The sequence below is a fragment of the Pipistrellus hanaki genome (genome assembly GCF_964339955.1).
Source record: "Pipistrellus hanaki genome assembly, chromosome: X".
In the NCBI taxonomy this organism is placed as follows: Eukaryota; Metazoa; Chordata; class Mammalia; order Chiroptera; family Vespertilionidae; genus Pipistrellus; species Pipistrellus hanaki.
The window spans coordinates 91547909-91565298 of record NC_140524.1 but is presented as its reverse complement, the minus strand read 5'-3'; positions in this window follow the sequence as shown (position 1 = coordinate 91565298).

The window sequence follows — 17390 nt, the reverse complement described above, 5'->3', positions numbered from 1 at the left end:
TATTGAACTGGCGAACTCTTGATTCGTGGCTAGACGCTCAACCACTGAGCCACACAGGCTGGGCTGCCTTTCACATTTTTGCGGCCTTGTTAGCAGCCTTGTTTGGGGGCCTTATCTGGGGGCCTTGTTCGAGTCTGAGGCGGAACCTGGCCCCCTTTTCTTTATCCTCCCCTCCCCCCCAGGCTCACTGAGCCATTGCTCCACAGTCTCCCTCACCTCTTTTCTGCCTCTGGGGGCTTTCAATGTGCCTCCAAAGATGCCTCAACTTTTCTGTCCCCCCCCCCTTTTTTTTTTTTTTAAATCTTTATTGTTCAGATTATTACAAATGTGATCCTCTTCCCCCCCTCAATTGCTCCCCTCCACCAGGTTCCCACCCCACCCTCTGTCCTTTCCCCACCCCCCATTGTCCTAATCCATAGGTGCACAGTTTTTGTTCAGTCTCTTCCCGCACCGCCACTCCCCTTTTCCCCGAGAATCGTCAGTCCACTCCCCTTCCATACCTCTGATTCTATTATATTCAACAGTTAATATTGTTCATCAGATTTTTTAATTCCCTTGGTTTTTAGATTCACTTGTTGATAGTTACATATTTGTTGATCATAATTTTTATCTTTATCTTCTTCCTCTTCCTAAATAACCCCCTTTAGCAATTCATGTAATTCTGGTTTGGTGGTGATGAACTCTTTTAGCTTTTTTTTTTATTTGTGAAGCTCTTTATCTGGCCTTCGATTCTGAGTGATAGCTTTGCTGGGTAGATTATTTTGGGCTGTAGGTTCTTACTATTCATCACCTTGAATATTTCTTGCCATTCCCGTCTTGCCTACATGGTTTCTGTTGAGAAATCAACTGACAATCATATGGGTGCTCCTTTATAGGTAACTACCTGCTTTTCTCTTGCTGCTTTTAATATTCTCTCTTTGTCTTTTGCTCTTGGAATTTTAATTATGATGTGTCCTGGTGTGGTCCTTCTTGGATTCCTTTTGTTTGGGGTTCTGCAGGCTTCCTGGACTTGTAAGTCTATTTCTTTCCCCAGATGGGGGAAGTTTTCTGTCACTATTTCTTCCAGAATTCTTTCGGTATCTTGCTCTCTCTCTTCTTCTGGAATCCCCATAATTCTGATGTTGGTTCGCTTGAAATTGTCCCAGAGGTTTCTTACACTATCTTCAACTTTCTGGACTCTCTTATCTTCTCCCTTCTGCAGAGGAGTGTCCTCCGGCTCTTTGTGTTCTAAATCTTTGTCTTGATTCTTGCGATCTTCCAGTCTGTTTTTAGGACTTTGTATAATATTTTTTATTTCAGACAATGTTTTCTTCATTTCTAGTTGATCCCTTATTATTTCTAGTTGCTCTCTTTTCATATCCTCATAGGTCTCATTTATTTTATCGGCCTTTTTTAGAATATTGTTGAATAACCTTATAACTAGTTTTGAACTCAATGTCCAATCTTTTCTTTTCCTCCATCTCATCTCCTTCCTTTGTGTCCTTCCTCTTGCCTGCATTTTAGTTGTTTCCCTGATTTGATGGAATAGTTTTGTGTGCTAGGTGTTCTGGTAGAGCCCAGTAGCACAGCCTTCCCAGTTACCTGCGGTGGACAGTCTTGGTGTAGCCCTTTGTGGGCTGTGTGTGCAGACTTGTTGTTAAGCCTTGCTTATTGTTGGTATCACTGGGAAGCGTTGATCTCCAAGCCAATTGGCTGTGAGGATCAGCAGTGTCTCAGCTAGGAGGGCTTCTGTACTCCGCTTGGATAGGGCATGGTCTCGGGGTGGCACAGACAATCTTTGGTTCCCTGTCAGTCTCTCCTTAGAAAAGTCCTGTTCGCGGAGAGGTTCGGAAGATTGGTTGCAGGCGCGCGCACCTCTTTGGTAAAGGCGCAGACAAGCTTTGGATTCCGGCCAGTCCCTCCTTAGAGAAAGCCAGCCTCTGGGAGAGCTTCTGTGCTCAGCTTGGATGGGGCAGAGTCTTGGGTTGGTGCAGACAAGCTTTGTTTTCCCGTGGGCTCCTCCCCAAGTCCCACAGTAATGACCTCTGGCTTCATACACCTCCGAGAGATCTCTGCCCACTGCCTGACAGCCTGGCCTCTCCCTGTCTGGGGCCATCTATCAGAGCAATAGTCTGATTCTGTTTTCCTCTCGAACAAGAAAGCCAGCTGCGCGTTAGCTGTCTGCCCTCTCCACGCGCAGGGAGTAAGCCAGTAGCGAACTCAGCCCGGCCCGCCCTCTCAGCGCATCAGGAGTAAGCCAGTAGTGAACTCAGCCCAGCCTGGCCTCTTCACGCGCCAAGAGTGAGCCAGCAGCAATCTTGGTCCTGCCCTTCCTCTCCGCACACCAGGAGTGAACCAGCGCTTTTTCGCGCACACAGTTCTCCGTACCTTCACAGTTCCTGAGGTTCAGCGTGCCTTCTTCTCCTTCCCAGATGGCAGAGCCTCCTCTCAGCTAGCCGTCAGGCACTTCAGGGCAATGCCTCCCCTGTTTTTCAGTTCTAAATTCAAATTTGTTGTGGTAGGCTGCATTCGGGTGTCTACCCTATGCCGCCATCTTGGTTTCTCCTCCCCCCTTTCTTTTTATTGAGATGTAATTCGCATAAGAAACAACGCGTGTGAAGTGTAGAATTCAGTGGCATCTACTAGTGTAGGGTTTGCTGCCGCCATCCCTGCTGGGAAAACTTCTCAGCACCCCAAAGCTCTCTGTAGCCCTTAAGCACTAGGCTCCCATCCCCCTCCCAGCCCAGGTAACCACCAGTTTGCCTTGTGTCTGGGCGGACTTCCCTTTCTAGATGCTTCCTAGGAACGGAGTTGCAGTGTGTGACTTTTGTATCTGGCCGCTTTTCCTTGGCATAACGTTTCTGAGGTTCACCCACGTTGTAACACGTGTTCGTACCTGATTCCTTTCCGTGTCTGAGTGATGTCTGGTTCTCTGAACGTGCCACATCCATGTACCCATTCCGCATTGGTGTGCATTTGGGTCGCTCCCACCTATTGGCCGTCGTGTGTAATGTCACTTTGAACATCGTGTACGGGTTTTGTGTGTCTCTCATGTTTTGCCTTGTTACAACCTGAAGGGCAACCTGTCCACATGAAATTCGTTTTTCTAAGTACACGGGTACGTTTTGCCTTAACCGAAAGAAGGACATTGGGTCTGACAGTTCCCAAAGAGATGCGTGAAGGGGTCTTACTCGATGAAGCCAGCCGTGCCGATGTGCTACGGATCCCGTTAGGAAAGATTTTTGATCGACTTCAGACACCTCAACTGTCATCTGAGTGACACCGTGCCCGTGGGAGCTCCTGCGGCCCACCCTGGACACCTTCGGCCATGGTGCTGCACTCTGAAGGATGACCCAGTGCGATGGCCAACTACAAAGAAGCGTTTACACTCGGCCTTGGCAACCCACCAGAGACCGGAACTCAGACTCTCCCCAGATTTGCTGTACTTCTTCCCTTTTGCTGTTTGTGCCTTCCAGTCAAGCAAATAAATTTAGTTTTGTTTCAGAGAACCTTTTGTGGTCTTTGTCTCCTATGTGTCCTTCTAATGATCCCCACCAAAGTTGGTACTTGCTGTAGGGTCCCTTTTAGGCTATTCACTGGCTGTGGTTGTGAATGAACTTTTCATTCATTTTATTCTCCTGAGAACCTGGAGGCTTTTTCCTCCCCCTGGTCAAACGCATCCTCTCTGTCTTTAACTAGTTACATGCAGGCTGTCTTCATGACTTAGTGTTTGACCATTCATGGTTATGGGCCGGCAGGTGTCCCCAAAAGTTCCAATAGAGATAAAAAAAGGTGGCTCAGGAGATGATCATCCGGGGAAACCCAGGTGGGCCCAGGACAGCAGGAAATGTCTGCCCGCAATTGGGTCTCTGTCACAGGGCAGGAGTTTGGGAACAGAATTATATTCCTTGAGGACACGTGCAGTGATGGAGCACTCTGGTTCTAGGTCAGCGCTGTTCAATAGAAATATAATGTGAGCCTCACATTATATTAAATTTTAAATTATTTTAAATTTTTCTGTACCCACATTTTATTTAATTTATATATATATTATTGATTTTTTTATAGAGAGGAAAGGAGAGGGAAAGAGAGAAACATCGATGAGAGAGAAACATCAATCAGCTGCCTCCTGCACACCTCCTACTGGGGATTTGCCCGCAACCAAGGTACATGCCCCTGACTGGAATTGAACCTGGGACCCTTGAGTCCGCAGGCCAACACTCTATCCACTGAGCCAAACCAGTTAGGGCTCTGTAGCCACATTTTAATAAGCAAAAGGCAACAAGACAAAATACCCTTAATAATTTATTTAACCCAATACAGGCATACTTTGGAGAGGTTGCAGGCTTGGTTCCAGACCACTGAGATAAAGCAAATATTGTGAGAAAGCCAGACACACAAAATTTTTGGTTTCCCACTGTGTATGTTAATGTTCACACTATTTTGTATCCTATTAAGTGTATAATAGCATTGTGTCTAAAAAACAACATACAGATCTTTTTATTTTATTTTATTGATTTTTTTACAGAGAGGAAGGGAGAGAGAGAAAGTGTTAAAAACATTGATGAGAGAGAAACATTGATCAGCTGCCTCCTGCACATCCCCTACTGGGGATGTGCCCGCAACCAAGGTACATGCCCTTGACCAGAATTGAACCTGGGATCTTTCAGTCTGCAGGCCGATGCTCTATCCACTGAGCCAAACCGGTTTCGGCAACTGTGTACAGATCTTAATGAAAAATACTTTATTGTAGCCCAGCTGGTGTGGCTCAGTAGGTTGAGCATTGTCCTGTGCACCAAGAGGTTGCTGGTACTATTTCCGGTCAGGGCCATGCCCGAGTTTCAGGCTTGAACCCCAGTAGATGGTGTGCAGGAGGCAGCCAATTGATTCTCTCTCATCAATGTTTCTCTCTCTCCTCCATCCCTCTCTCTGTAAAATCAATAAAAAATATATATATTTAAAAATAAAATAAAAATACTTTATTGCTAAAAAATGCTAATCATCTAATTGTTCAGCAATTCATGTTTTTGCTGATGGCGGTCTTTCCTTGATGTTGATGAAAATACGTTATCTGGTAAGTGCAATAAATTGAAGTTCAGTAATACCTGCTATGCCTGTTTATCATTTCCATTTGTAATTCATATTTTATTTTGTTTTAAAATATATTTTATTGATTTCAGAAAGGAAGGGAAAGGGAGGAAGAGATAGAAACATAATTATGAGAGGGAATCATTGATTGGCTGCCTTCTGTACACCCCCGACTGGGGACTGAGCCCCCAACCTGGGCATATGCCCTGACCGGGAATCGAACGGTTACCTCCTGGTTCATAGGTCGACACTCAACCATTGAGCCATACCGGCTGGGCTGTCATTAATATTTTAAAATTATTAATGGACATTTTACATTCTTTTATTTTTATTCAGTTTTCAAAATCCAGACCCTTGCAGCCTGTCTTAATTCAGAAATTTTCATCAGAAATACTTGATCTGCATTTAGATGTTAATAAAATCTATAGTTGAAAATGTAGATTCACCTCGCAAACATTCTTAGACATTTAAATTAGTTGAATCAAGTAAAAATTAGTTCCTCGGTCCCATGGGCCACATTTCAATTGGTCAGCAGCTGCATATGTCTATGGTGTTAGTGTAAGGTGACCAGACGTCCCGATTTTCAACAATTTGTCCCGCGTTCCATGGCATTTTTAAAAAGTCCCGATCTTTCAAAAAATCGGGACTTTTTTATAGCGCCGCGGGACACAGAACAAATTGTTGGAAATTGGGACTGTCCCGCCAAAAGCGGGACATCTGGTCACCTTATTTAGTGTATTTCTAGAGGGACCAAGGAGCAGAGCCGATCCTAGAGAGCCTCAGGTGTGAGTTGGGAATCATTTCTTTTTTGTTTGTTTGCTTAGAGAGGGGGAAAGACAGAGAGAAACATCGATGTGAGAGAAACACATTGATTGGTTGCCTCCTGCACATGCCCTGACCAGGGCCAGGGCAGGGGAGAAGGCTGCAACCGAGGTACATGCCCTTGACCGGAATCAAACCCGGGACCATCAGTCCACAGGCCAATACTCTATCCACTGAGCCAAACCAGCTAGGGCGGGAATCAGTTCTTGAGATGAGGCAGGAGCTGATCATCAGAGCACACAGTTGGAGTGGAAGTGAGGAAGTGATTCCATGTGCTAAGCGCAAACTCCCAGAAATCCTCACGGCTTGTGGTCCCCTGGGCCTGGGCCTGTAGGTAGACAGCAACTGGGCCAAGCCATAGAGCCAGGATGGCGGTAGAGAATGGAAAGCAGGGGTCAGCTCCTTGCCAGGCTCTGCCCTGCCATATACAAAACACCTAAGTGGGGGACAAAACACCTAAGTGGGGGACACTAACCATTCCAGCAGGGAATTAAACCTCAGTTCTCCCACCTCTACCGGGAGGAGCTTGGAACCCAAGGGAATGCGAGAGAGGAGACACACCACCTGCCCTTTTGCTCTCTCTCTCTTTCTTTCTTTCACTCCTCCTTGTCCATTTTCTGGGTCTCCTTGGCATAGAGAAACCAGAGCAGCCATGAGTTGATAATGTGGGTGATGGGTTCATAGAGGCTTATTATATGATTCTACTTTGGTATATATTTGTAATTGGCTATATATCCACTGAGTGGCCAGATTATTATCTCTGAACACATAATAATCTGGCCACTTGGATATCCTATATAATAAAAGGCTAATATGCAAATTGTCCCCTGGACCAGGAGTTCAACCAGCAGGCAGACCGGCCAACCACCCATGTCCACTCCCCTTGGCCAGGCTGGCTGGACCCCACCCATGCACAAATTCATGCACCGGGTCTCTAATACCTCTAATATATCATATATATATATATATATATATATATATATATATATATATACACACACACACACACACACACACACACACACACACACACACACTGAGTGGCCAGATTATTATGATCTCTGAACGCATATCCTATATAATAAAAGGCTAATATGCAAATTGTCCCCTCTACCAGGAATTCGACCAGCAGGCAGGCCGGTCAACCACCCATGTCCACTCCCCCTGGCCAGGCTGGCTGGACCCCAGGCATGCACGAATTCATGCATCGGGCCTCTAATACCTCTAATATATCTCTAATACACACACACACACACACACACACACACACACATACTGAGTGGCCAGATTATTATGCATTCAGAGATCATAATAATCTGGCCACTCAGTGTACATATACTTTTATATATCTACTTTGGCATATATTTGTACGCATATCCATTTGAACAGTTAAGATTCTGGTGTTCCTCCAGACCCATGATACACCTTGCCCCATCCCTATTTTCATCTTGTGCCTGAAGTCCTGCCAGGTCCTGGCCCTTGGCTTGTCCTTCCCCGCTTCACTCCTATCGCTGCAGGCAGCAAAGGGTGTGCGAGTTAATTGTTAAATTCAGTTCAACAAGTTCCTCATTAGGGACAAATTACCCGAGTTTGAAATCTGCTAATTTTCCAATCAGAGTGAGTGTTTGCACTTGTGATTTGGAAATAATTACCATATGGTAAAAGCAAAACCTATGCGGGGATTACAGCAAAGGTGAGGGAGGACAGGAGTTTATTTTGGCATCTGCCATGGAAACTCCTGTTAGCATTTGCAGATTAGCTGCGGTGGCTCCCGGGGTTGGGCTGGGAAAGCTCACCTGGAGCACTAGTTTGCAAAGGCTGTTTACTTCGTGTGCTAATGACCTTGAAAGGTGACCTTGACCTTTAAGGGCCGTGTGTGGTCTTCATAGGCCTGAATTGGGTCTGGAAAGAGAGAGTCTTTTGAATTTACCTATTGCATTTAAGAATACATTTATATTTTTTGCCCGACTGGCATAGCTCAGTGGTTGAAGTCGACCTATGAACCAAAAGGCCGAAGTTCGAGTCCTGGTCAGGCACATGTCTGGATTGTGGGCTCCATCCCCAGTGTGGGACATGCAGGAGACAGCTGATAGATGATTCTCTCTCATCATTGGTGTTTCTCTCTCTCTCTCCCTCTCCCTTCCTCTCTGAAATCAATAAAAGTATTTAAAAATACATCTCTGAAATCTGTCCTCTTGGTCCAAAGCTTCTTCATGAGTTGCAAATACAAACATTTCCTTGGCCCTAGCCAGTTCGGCTCAGTGGATAGAGCGTCGGCCTGCAAACTGAAGGGTCCCAGGTTCAATTCCAGTCAAGGGCACATGCCCGGGTTGTGGGCTCCATCCCCAATGGGGGACTTGCAGGAGGCAGCCAATCTATGATTTTCTCTCATCGTGGATGTCTCTCTCTCTCTCTCTCTCTCTCTCTCTCTCTCTCTCTCTCTCTCTCTCTCCTCCCTTTCTAAAATCAATAAAAATATATTTTAAAAACACATTTTCTTGGTGGTGACAGAAGTGGTGACTCTAAATGCCCTTTGTGTGATCTCACAATGCATGTTAGGGAACACTGGCCTGAAAGAATTTGAAGAACTGAGGGCTGAGAATTGCTGCAGAATACACTGTGATCTGAAGTATAGAAATCTGGGTTATTCACCTTTAGTAATTTGTCTCAGTTCTCATAGCTGTATGATTAGTTCCAAAGCTTTAGCAATCCATGGTGAAGAATAGTCAGGGTTTCAGTTAAGTTACAAGCCAATGCAGAAAGACTCCTAAGATATTGCTTTTAGAATTTGGAGCCAAGGAAAACTGGTCTCCCCTGAAAAAGCAGTATCCCCCCTTCTCTCTGATACTGGAGTTGTATAAGTTCTCAGGTTTCCCTTTTCACCTCAGCTGCCAGGAAACTCAAAACTAAATTTGAAACCAAAGTCACCAAATTTGCATTTATGGGTAGCACATCAGCATTTCTTTTTTTATTCTCACCCGATGATATGTTTATTGACTTTTAAAAATATATGTTTAATGATTTCAGAGAGAGGAAGAGAGAGAAACATCAATGATGGGAGAGAATCACTGATCAGCTGCCTCCTGCATAGTCCTACTGGCTGTCGAGCCTGGGAATCCAACCATGACCTTCTGGCTACTCAGTGTACATATACTGATCCACTCTGGCTGGGCTCTTTATTGATTTTTTTGAGGGAGGGAGAGGGAGAGAGAGAGAAACATCGATCAGCTGCCTCCCATACTCACCAACTGGGGATCAAACCTGCAACCTAGGTATGTGCCCTGATCAGGAATTGAATCCCCAACTTTTCAGTGTATGGGACGATACTCAACCACACCGGCCAGGGCTCAGCATTTCTTGTTCCTTTTTTAAAATTTCTGTTTTACTAGTTCTTTTTACTTGTCTTTTATCATATACTACTTCACATATTTCTGTTAAAGGCATCTGGGAACAAATGCCTTCCTTCATGCATACACATGTGCCTAAATAAGTAGCTTCTATTCATTTATAGACACTGCCTTTAATTTTTTAATAACCTTGCCCACTAGATATTATCCTCTTACGAAGGCTCTGATGGGACTTGCCTGAGGCAATAAAACTGTTAAGTGGCACAGTCAGTATTTTCTCTCCTGAAGTCCATGCTGTGCCCGGGTACATGTAACTGATATGTTAACAGGTATTCATTGAATGGTGGACTGTATACACAAAACGACTTTGTTTTTCCAATCCCTGGTTCCAACTATGTGGCACCAGCCTTGGCAGATCTCATAACTTTTGGGGCTCTCTTGATTGGTAACCTGGGCTCCTCCTTCCCTGGGGCCTTGTGAAGAGAACCGCTCTACCTGCTGACTCCCCCCCTCCCCCCCTTCCAGGTTGTCTCCCATCTCCTGGAGGACCTCTTAAGCCCTCTGCTCCCCCATTGGAGCTTTGGAAATTGCTGAGGCCCTTTTTCCAAGTCTGAAGGCTGCGGAGGGCGGGGGCGGGGGGGGGCGGTTATGGATCAGGTGAGAGTGATGTTCTCCATTTTCTTTCCAGGCATCTCAGTACTTTTGAGCCTCTGACTTTCATATACTTCTCGGCCACAAGGGGGCACCAGACTCCACGTTCACACGCCACAGAGCATATTTGTTGCGTTCTGGCAAGCATTTCTACGCATTCAGTTCCCAAGGCTGCGGGCTGGGCCTGCTGATCCGTGCAGCCCAGCGGGAGTCCAGGCAGGACGCTGGAAGCCAACTTTCCCTGCATGCGGGCCTTCCCGCTCGAGCAGCTCTCTTAGGGGTTTCCTTTACAAGCCTCTGGGCTTGGGGGAGCAGGGGACCCGAGCATCTTCCTCTGCCCTCTCTATTCCCCCTCCCACCAGGAACACTGGGCTCCCCTCCTGCGCCTCCCAGTCCTCTCATTTACATAGGGTGGTGGGTGGTGTTTGGAGGGAACTCTGAGTCATACCTGCTGGCTGGTTGGAGTCTTTCTAAAGGGGGTGGGAGCAGCTGATGCTTTTTGTCTCCAGCTGTGGGCTTTAGCCACTGAAAGCACTATTTTATGCATGTGCGCGCGCCGTGCATACACACACACACACACACACACACACACACACACACACCTGTCCAGCCTTCTCCATACTTGTCAGTTCAAAGGGCAGAGGCCCAGGGCTGGTGGGACAGTTTTTCAAAGAACTACTTTGGGTGTTTTCTAAAGAGTTTATTGTGAGACTTGAGTAAGAAGGCAGTGGGGAGCATGGGGGGCAGTTTGGGCAATTTCACCCCCACTATTGTTATGCCCAGACTTCGTGATCCCCCAAGGACCACCAGGGAGCCAAGTCCGATGCAATAAACAAAAGAGCCTTCACCATGCTAGCATGGGCCCTTCCCACCAACGCCGGCAGCATGGCGGAAGAGAGCGAATTTCTCCCAGTCCAGGGGGTTTTGAGGGCTAGGGATAACTCCGCCCTGCGGGGTGGAGTCGGGAGCTCATCCTTGCCCCGCCCTGCCCTCTCATTCCCCCCTTGTCTAATGTGCCTAGTCAAATCATTGACTCAGCCTACTTCCTTTCAGCATAAACAACAAATACAGTTAACAAGACCCTTAGTACCACAGTTCCCATCAGTATTGTCCTCACTGAAGTCCAGTTCCCCTCCTGCAGGTATCAGTTCTCCTCCTGGCCTGTAGTTGCCAGGATCCAGGCCATGCAGGAGCTGGGAGTCATGTAGTCAGGTCTGGGTGCCATCTACTTCAACAGCAGTAGGCGTGCTCAGGATAACAGTGCAGCATCCCTTTGAGTCCTTGGACAGTGAATTTCTTTACCCACATTGAGTTCCGGGGCTACAGGGTCTGCGGTGGGCACTGGCAGTGCATCTGGAACAAGCAAACTGCAGAGCCTGTAAGGACTTGAGCAAGAAAATGGTTACCATACATGATCCCCTCCCAAAAAGGGGAAACTTGTCCCAGTAAGGGGTATACCTGGCCCTTAAGAGGGCAAAGGACAGGGGGTTGGTCCAATTTTCACCGATTTTAAGACACATTTAGTTAAACCCCCTTCCTCCCGAGTCGCCCTACCTGTCCTAAGGCTATTGCCATACTCTGAGATACCTTAGCTTCCAAGGTGGGGCTGTTATCTGACAGTGGGGTATACCTCAACCTAATCTGAAGTGTCTATAAAAACTAGACCTTAATGCTGGTGGTTTAATCTCTGAAATCCACCTACCAATGCTCTCCTGGGGAGGTTCCCTGGGACCTGAATTCCCAGGGGGGATCCCCTTACCTTGCTTAGCATTTACCTGTGCACAGACAGTACTTCTAGCAACTTTGCCTCACAGAAGTTCAGAAGTTGGTGACACTTAACCTGGTGTCACCGGGCAACTCTGACCTAGAGCCTCTGGGACCAACAGTCTTGTCATCTGGAGGGTCCATCAACCATCTGGTCCTTCAGTGGCTTGCTTCTGTTCAGCCAATTCCTTCTGGCTGCAGTTGGTAACCCTCTTTCCTCTGTGGATGGCACAGTGTCTCCATCAAAGGGCCTGGATTAAGGCCAAAAGTTCTGGAACTGTGCCCAAATGGTGTGGTCCAAGGTGACTACCACTGCCCCTGCATATCAGGTCCCATCCTGAACGTAACTGCTCCCATCCGTGAACAGTACCTTGTCGTCTGTTATCTCTGTGCAGTCATGAATGGGTTCTCTCATCATCATCTGGAAGCAGGCCGGCAGGGTTGATGGCCAGTCTTATACCTCCTTCACCAGCAATGCTGTGGTGGCCACTGCCTGGGAGCACGCTGGCCACCCTGCTGCCACAGGGTCCAGTCTCTTAGACAGATAGGCAACAGGTCTCTTCCAGGGACCTAGAGTCTGAGTGAGAACCCCTTTGGCAATGCCTCTTACCTCACTCACGTAGAGGTGGAAGGGCTCCGCGTCGTCCGGCAAGGCTAGGGCAGCTGCTGAGATGAGAGCCTTCTTTAGCTCCTCAAAGATCCATTGTTCCACTTTGGACCAGTTCAACAGCTGCATTCCCCCAGTACGTGTTCCTTCCGAGGACCACAGTCCTTCTTGATGTCCAAGGAAAACAGGCAGTTTGTCCGGTGGCTTCCTGGTCCTATTGGCTCTCTCAAGACTAAATAGGGTGCCCCAATGCCCATCAGGAAACTAACAGGCTTGCCTCGCCTAGCTAACCTGCCAGGACATAATCTTTATAATTTTTATAAAAATCTTATCTTCCAAAAATACATAACCATGCCTCAAGTTTTAAAGAAAAGGCAAGGGAGGAGGGAGCAGGTCCAGTACCTGTTCCCAGGCTCCCAGCCTCTTGAAACTCAAAATGCCACATTTTTCCTACAGATACAGATCTATCAGCATTTCTAAGCCCCTCTACTCCCCCCACGCAGAACATCGGTGAAAATTGTCCAAGCAGTCTTGGGGGGTTAAATCATACAAATAATTGTTTTCACATTGTTTTAATACAATTCTAAATAAATTATAAACCTTTGTGATGAAGTCTACTCAAACCTATAAAGTAGATACACATGAGATACACATGATTGAAACTAAAAATGATTTCCAAAGTTTAAACAAAATACAAGATGCAGGTACAAGCTCAAATTCAACAACAATGGCATATGAGAAAAGCAAAACAAAACAAATCAAATATAAAAGTTTCATGTTACATTAAACATTACTTCAGAAAAACTGACTTAAAATAATTGTTTTAAGTGTAAGCATTACATACTTTTTCATCTGACAAATGAGAATAAATCAATCCTTGAGATCTTTGATCATTATTGCTTATTCTTAATACATACAATACAGTTTAGCCTGCCATATTCTAGGCATCTAGTTACTGCAATTAACTTTTTCTAATTCAATTTATACTTTGAGCTTTTAAAGCTGGCAAGTCAAATATATTTGGCATTTTTTTTAGATTAATAACATTACATTTCTAATACATCCTGCTTATTTAGGGTAAAGTTTCAGCAACAAATCTAATCATACAGTTTTTTCAGATCTCAAAATTTTTTTTTTTTTTTCCTGAAGTTCAAACAAAGCACTAATAATCTCTTTGTAGGAGAGCTAATAGTCTTGCGCTCTCCGGCCTCCCCTAGACCTCTCCACACCAGAGGCAGTTTACTAGGATTTAAGACAATGTCAGAAAATCATAGGTCAATCACAATTCATACTTAAGTAGCTATATGACTCTGCTTAGTTGATACCAATGACAAGGAAGAGGAACCATTGTGGGCTTCTTCACCACCAATCACCTGCCACTCCCTGCTGCTGGAGCAGCATTCAAATGCAAATGAACACATTCTTTACCTGAAGCCTCTCAGCCATCATCCTCTAGATTCTGCCTCAAGGCTGGGAATTTCAAAAGCTGCTTACAATGACTTGGGAAACTAGTTTTAATTTATCTCCCGGTTATCTTCACCATTTTTAAACCTCATTCTGGCTCATTCTGTACACAGAAAAGTTTTAAGCACAGCCCAAAACTATGCGCACTCATTTTGAACTGGCCTTTTCACTTTACTGAGCACAGAGATTCACCCTTGAGCTCTTCTCCAGTACCCGATGTCGCCAGGGACCAGATGCCTCCATGCCGGCCCAGGCCACCAGAGCCCAGGCCCCCGGAGCGAGGCTGCTGCCACTGCAGCCCCAGCCACGCTACTCAGGCGGCCCCCAGAGAGAAAGCGCGGGTTGCCCCAGCGGCTTCCCGGCTCCACTTCCCCTTCTCCGGGCAGCCAGCAAATTAACCCAGGTGCCTGCTCCCCGAGCCAGGCCACCACTGCCCAGCCGCGCTCCACCGCGCAGACTGAGCCCCGCGGGAGCACCCCCTCCGACCCAACGCCGCCAGGGGGCCCCGCACCGCCACGCCGGCCACACTTCACCGGCTCCATCCTGGGGCGCCATGTCGCCCACAGATACCAAACTCAGACCTGGGAAAGGCTCACTTTCCACAGGTGAGGCAACGGCTCACGCCGCTCACCTCGTCCTGGAGAGGATTCATTCCTCTCCCCATGAGGGTCCCTCTAGGGCCCTCCAGGGAGGTCAGAACGTCTTCTGATCCTCCTGCCCGTAGCCTTCATGGTGCGTCCACCAGGCGTCTTCGGGCACCAATTCCATGAGGGGTTTTACGTCCCTCCAGAGCGCTCACACACCTACCGCGGCCAGTCAGACTCTCCGGATTGGGGTCCCTCATGGTCCTGGGTGGGGATCCCGGACGAGTTCCCCCATATGTTATGCCCAGACTTCGTGATCCCCCAAGGACCACCAGGGAGCCAAGTCCGATGCAATAAACAAAAGAGCCTTCACCATGCTAGCATGGGCCCTTCCCACCAACGCCGGCAGCATGGCGGAAGAGAGCGAATTTCTCCCAGTCCAGGGGGTTTTGAGGGCTAGGGATAACTCCGCCCTGCGGGGTGGAGTCGGGAGCTCATCCTTGCCCCGCCCTGCCCTCTCACTATCGCTAGGGGGGGGGGGGCCTTTTTGATATGGAAAGTGATTCTCAGGATTGTGTCCTGTCATTTAAACACATCTGCAAAACAGGTCCCCCGAGGACAGGGACAATAGTGCGGTGAAGGCCTGGGGGAGAGGCGGGAACAGGGCGGAGGGGGTTAATGCGGGGAAATTACTGTAATACTTTAAACAATAAAAATAAATTTAAAAAAAAACATAACAAAAAGCAAATCCCCTCATGCCAATCCCGCCCAACAGGGTTACTCTTGGGCTCTAAGCTGCTCCTGTACCCAACCATTGAGGTGAAGAGGGAAGGGGATAATTTTTTGGGGGTGGGGATTTAGACAAAGGGGTTTTTTTTAATTGCAGAAATTGTTTTTATTGTATTTATTTTTAATGTTATTGATTATGGTATCACATAATTGTCCTCATCCCCCCATTCCCATCCCAAACCCCTCCCCATATATGCCCTGTTGTCCCCTGTTGTCCATGGCCACTGGCCAGGCCCATATGCATGCACACAAGTCCTTTGGTTGATCTCTTCCCCTTACCCCCACCCTCCCCTACTTTCCCTCTGAGCTTTGAGAGTCTGATCACTGCTTCTCTTTCTCTGGGTCTGTTTATGTTCATCAGTTTATGTTGTTCATTATTTCCTCTAGATCTGGAAAGGGATAATTTTAAGAAGTGTTATTTTTAAAATTTTTATTATTATTATTATTTTGGTATAGCAAAGGTGGAGATTTATTGAAGAACAAGTACAGACTCCCACGTAGGGAGGGGAAAGAGTCCCACAGAACGGACTCCCCCACGGGGGGGGGAAGGGTCCCTAAGAAGTGTTATTAGGTGCTGTGCATCTTCCTCATCCTCTTTGAGAAGCCAGAGGTTTTTTGTTTGTTTTTTAAAATATATTTTATTGATTTTGTACAGAGAGGAAGGGAGAGAGATAGAGAGTTAGAAACATCGATGAGAGAGAGTCATCGATCAGCTGCCTCTTGCACACCCCCCACTGGGGATATGCCCGCAACCAAGGTACATGCCCTTGACCGGAATCGAACCCGGGACCCTTCAGTCCCCAAGCCGACGCTCTATCCATTGAGCCAAACCGGTTTCGGCGCATCAGAGGGTTATTTTTTTTTTAAATTTTTTCCCGGCATTGTTTGGAGAGTGGGGCGTTTGAAGTTGAGATCATGGGGGCCTATGGTTATTGATAAAGATGACATCTAGGGTAAACCCAGAGTTGCTGCTTGAGGTAGGTGACACACAGAATTACTGGCAGAAAGGAGGGGAGACGGAGGAGCTGAAGGGTTAGGCTATTAGAAGGATCATCTATGTAGATACTGAAATCAGCAGGATTCTCTGTGTGTCTTTCTCCCTCCTTTCCACTCTCTCTCTAAAAAAGAAAATCCATGAAAAAAATATCCTCTGGTGAGGATTAACAACAACAAAATAATAATAATAATTAAAGTTGACTCAGAGAGAGAAGGAAAATGCACAAATGACTGTAAATCAAATAGATTATGGTAAATACTGTAAAAAATAAATCTGATTGGGTGGAATAGAGGAAGGCCTCACAAAGTGGGGGGTGGGGTCACCACTTGGCTTCCAGGCACTGAGGGTGCCGTGCAGGGGCCCCATGACTCAGGCAGAGGGGGATGTGTGGGGGCCCAGGGGCTTAGGTGCTGCCCAGAGCCCAGAGGTCAGCCGGGACCTGCCCTCCCACACCAGATGCTCACGCTTTGATCATGGTCAGGCCTAGGGACCGCACCCGTGTACAAATTTTGTGCATCAGCCTTCTAGTTATTAAATAAGATGACCAATCAGAGTTGCAGACCTTTAGATGTTATAGGTTCAATTTTATTTTATTTTATTTTATTTTTAATATATTTTATTGATTTTTTACAGAGAGGAAGGGAGAGAGATAGAGAGCTAGAAACGTTGATGAGAGAGGAACATCGACCAGCTGCCTCTTGCACACCCCCTCCTGGGGATGTGCCTGCAACCAAGGTACATGCCCTTGACCGGAATCGAACCCGGGACCTTTCAGTCTGCAGGCTGACGCTCTACCACTGAGCCAAACCAGTTTAGGCTATAGGTTCCATTTTAGAGGACATAGCAAGAAACTCTGGTATCCAGGTATCTGAAGAGATATGTTTCTTTAAAAAAAAATTTTCTTTAAAATATGTTTTTATTGATTTTAGTGAGAGGAAGGGAAAGAGAGAGAGAGAGAGAGAGAGAGAGAGAGAGAGAGAGAGAGAGAGGGAGAGAAAGAAACATAGATATGAGAAACATTGATCTGTTGCCTCCGTACAGACCAAACCTGCCACCTGGGCATGTGCCCTGACCCGGAATTGAACTGGTGACCCTTCAATGCATAGGATAATGCCCAACCAACTGAGCCAGGGCAGGATATGTGTCTTTACAAATGACACTTCTAAGGGCAGTTTTATAGTAACAGAAAACAAAACCGGGTCATAGCCTTTCTCTCAAACCTCTGCACTGGCCAGGAGAGTGTGACAGATACTTGAGGAAATGTTCCCAATGCGAATTTCATGGCACAGAACTGGTTT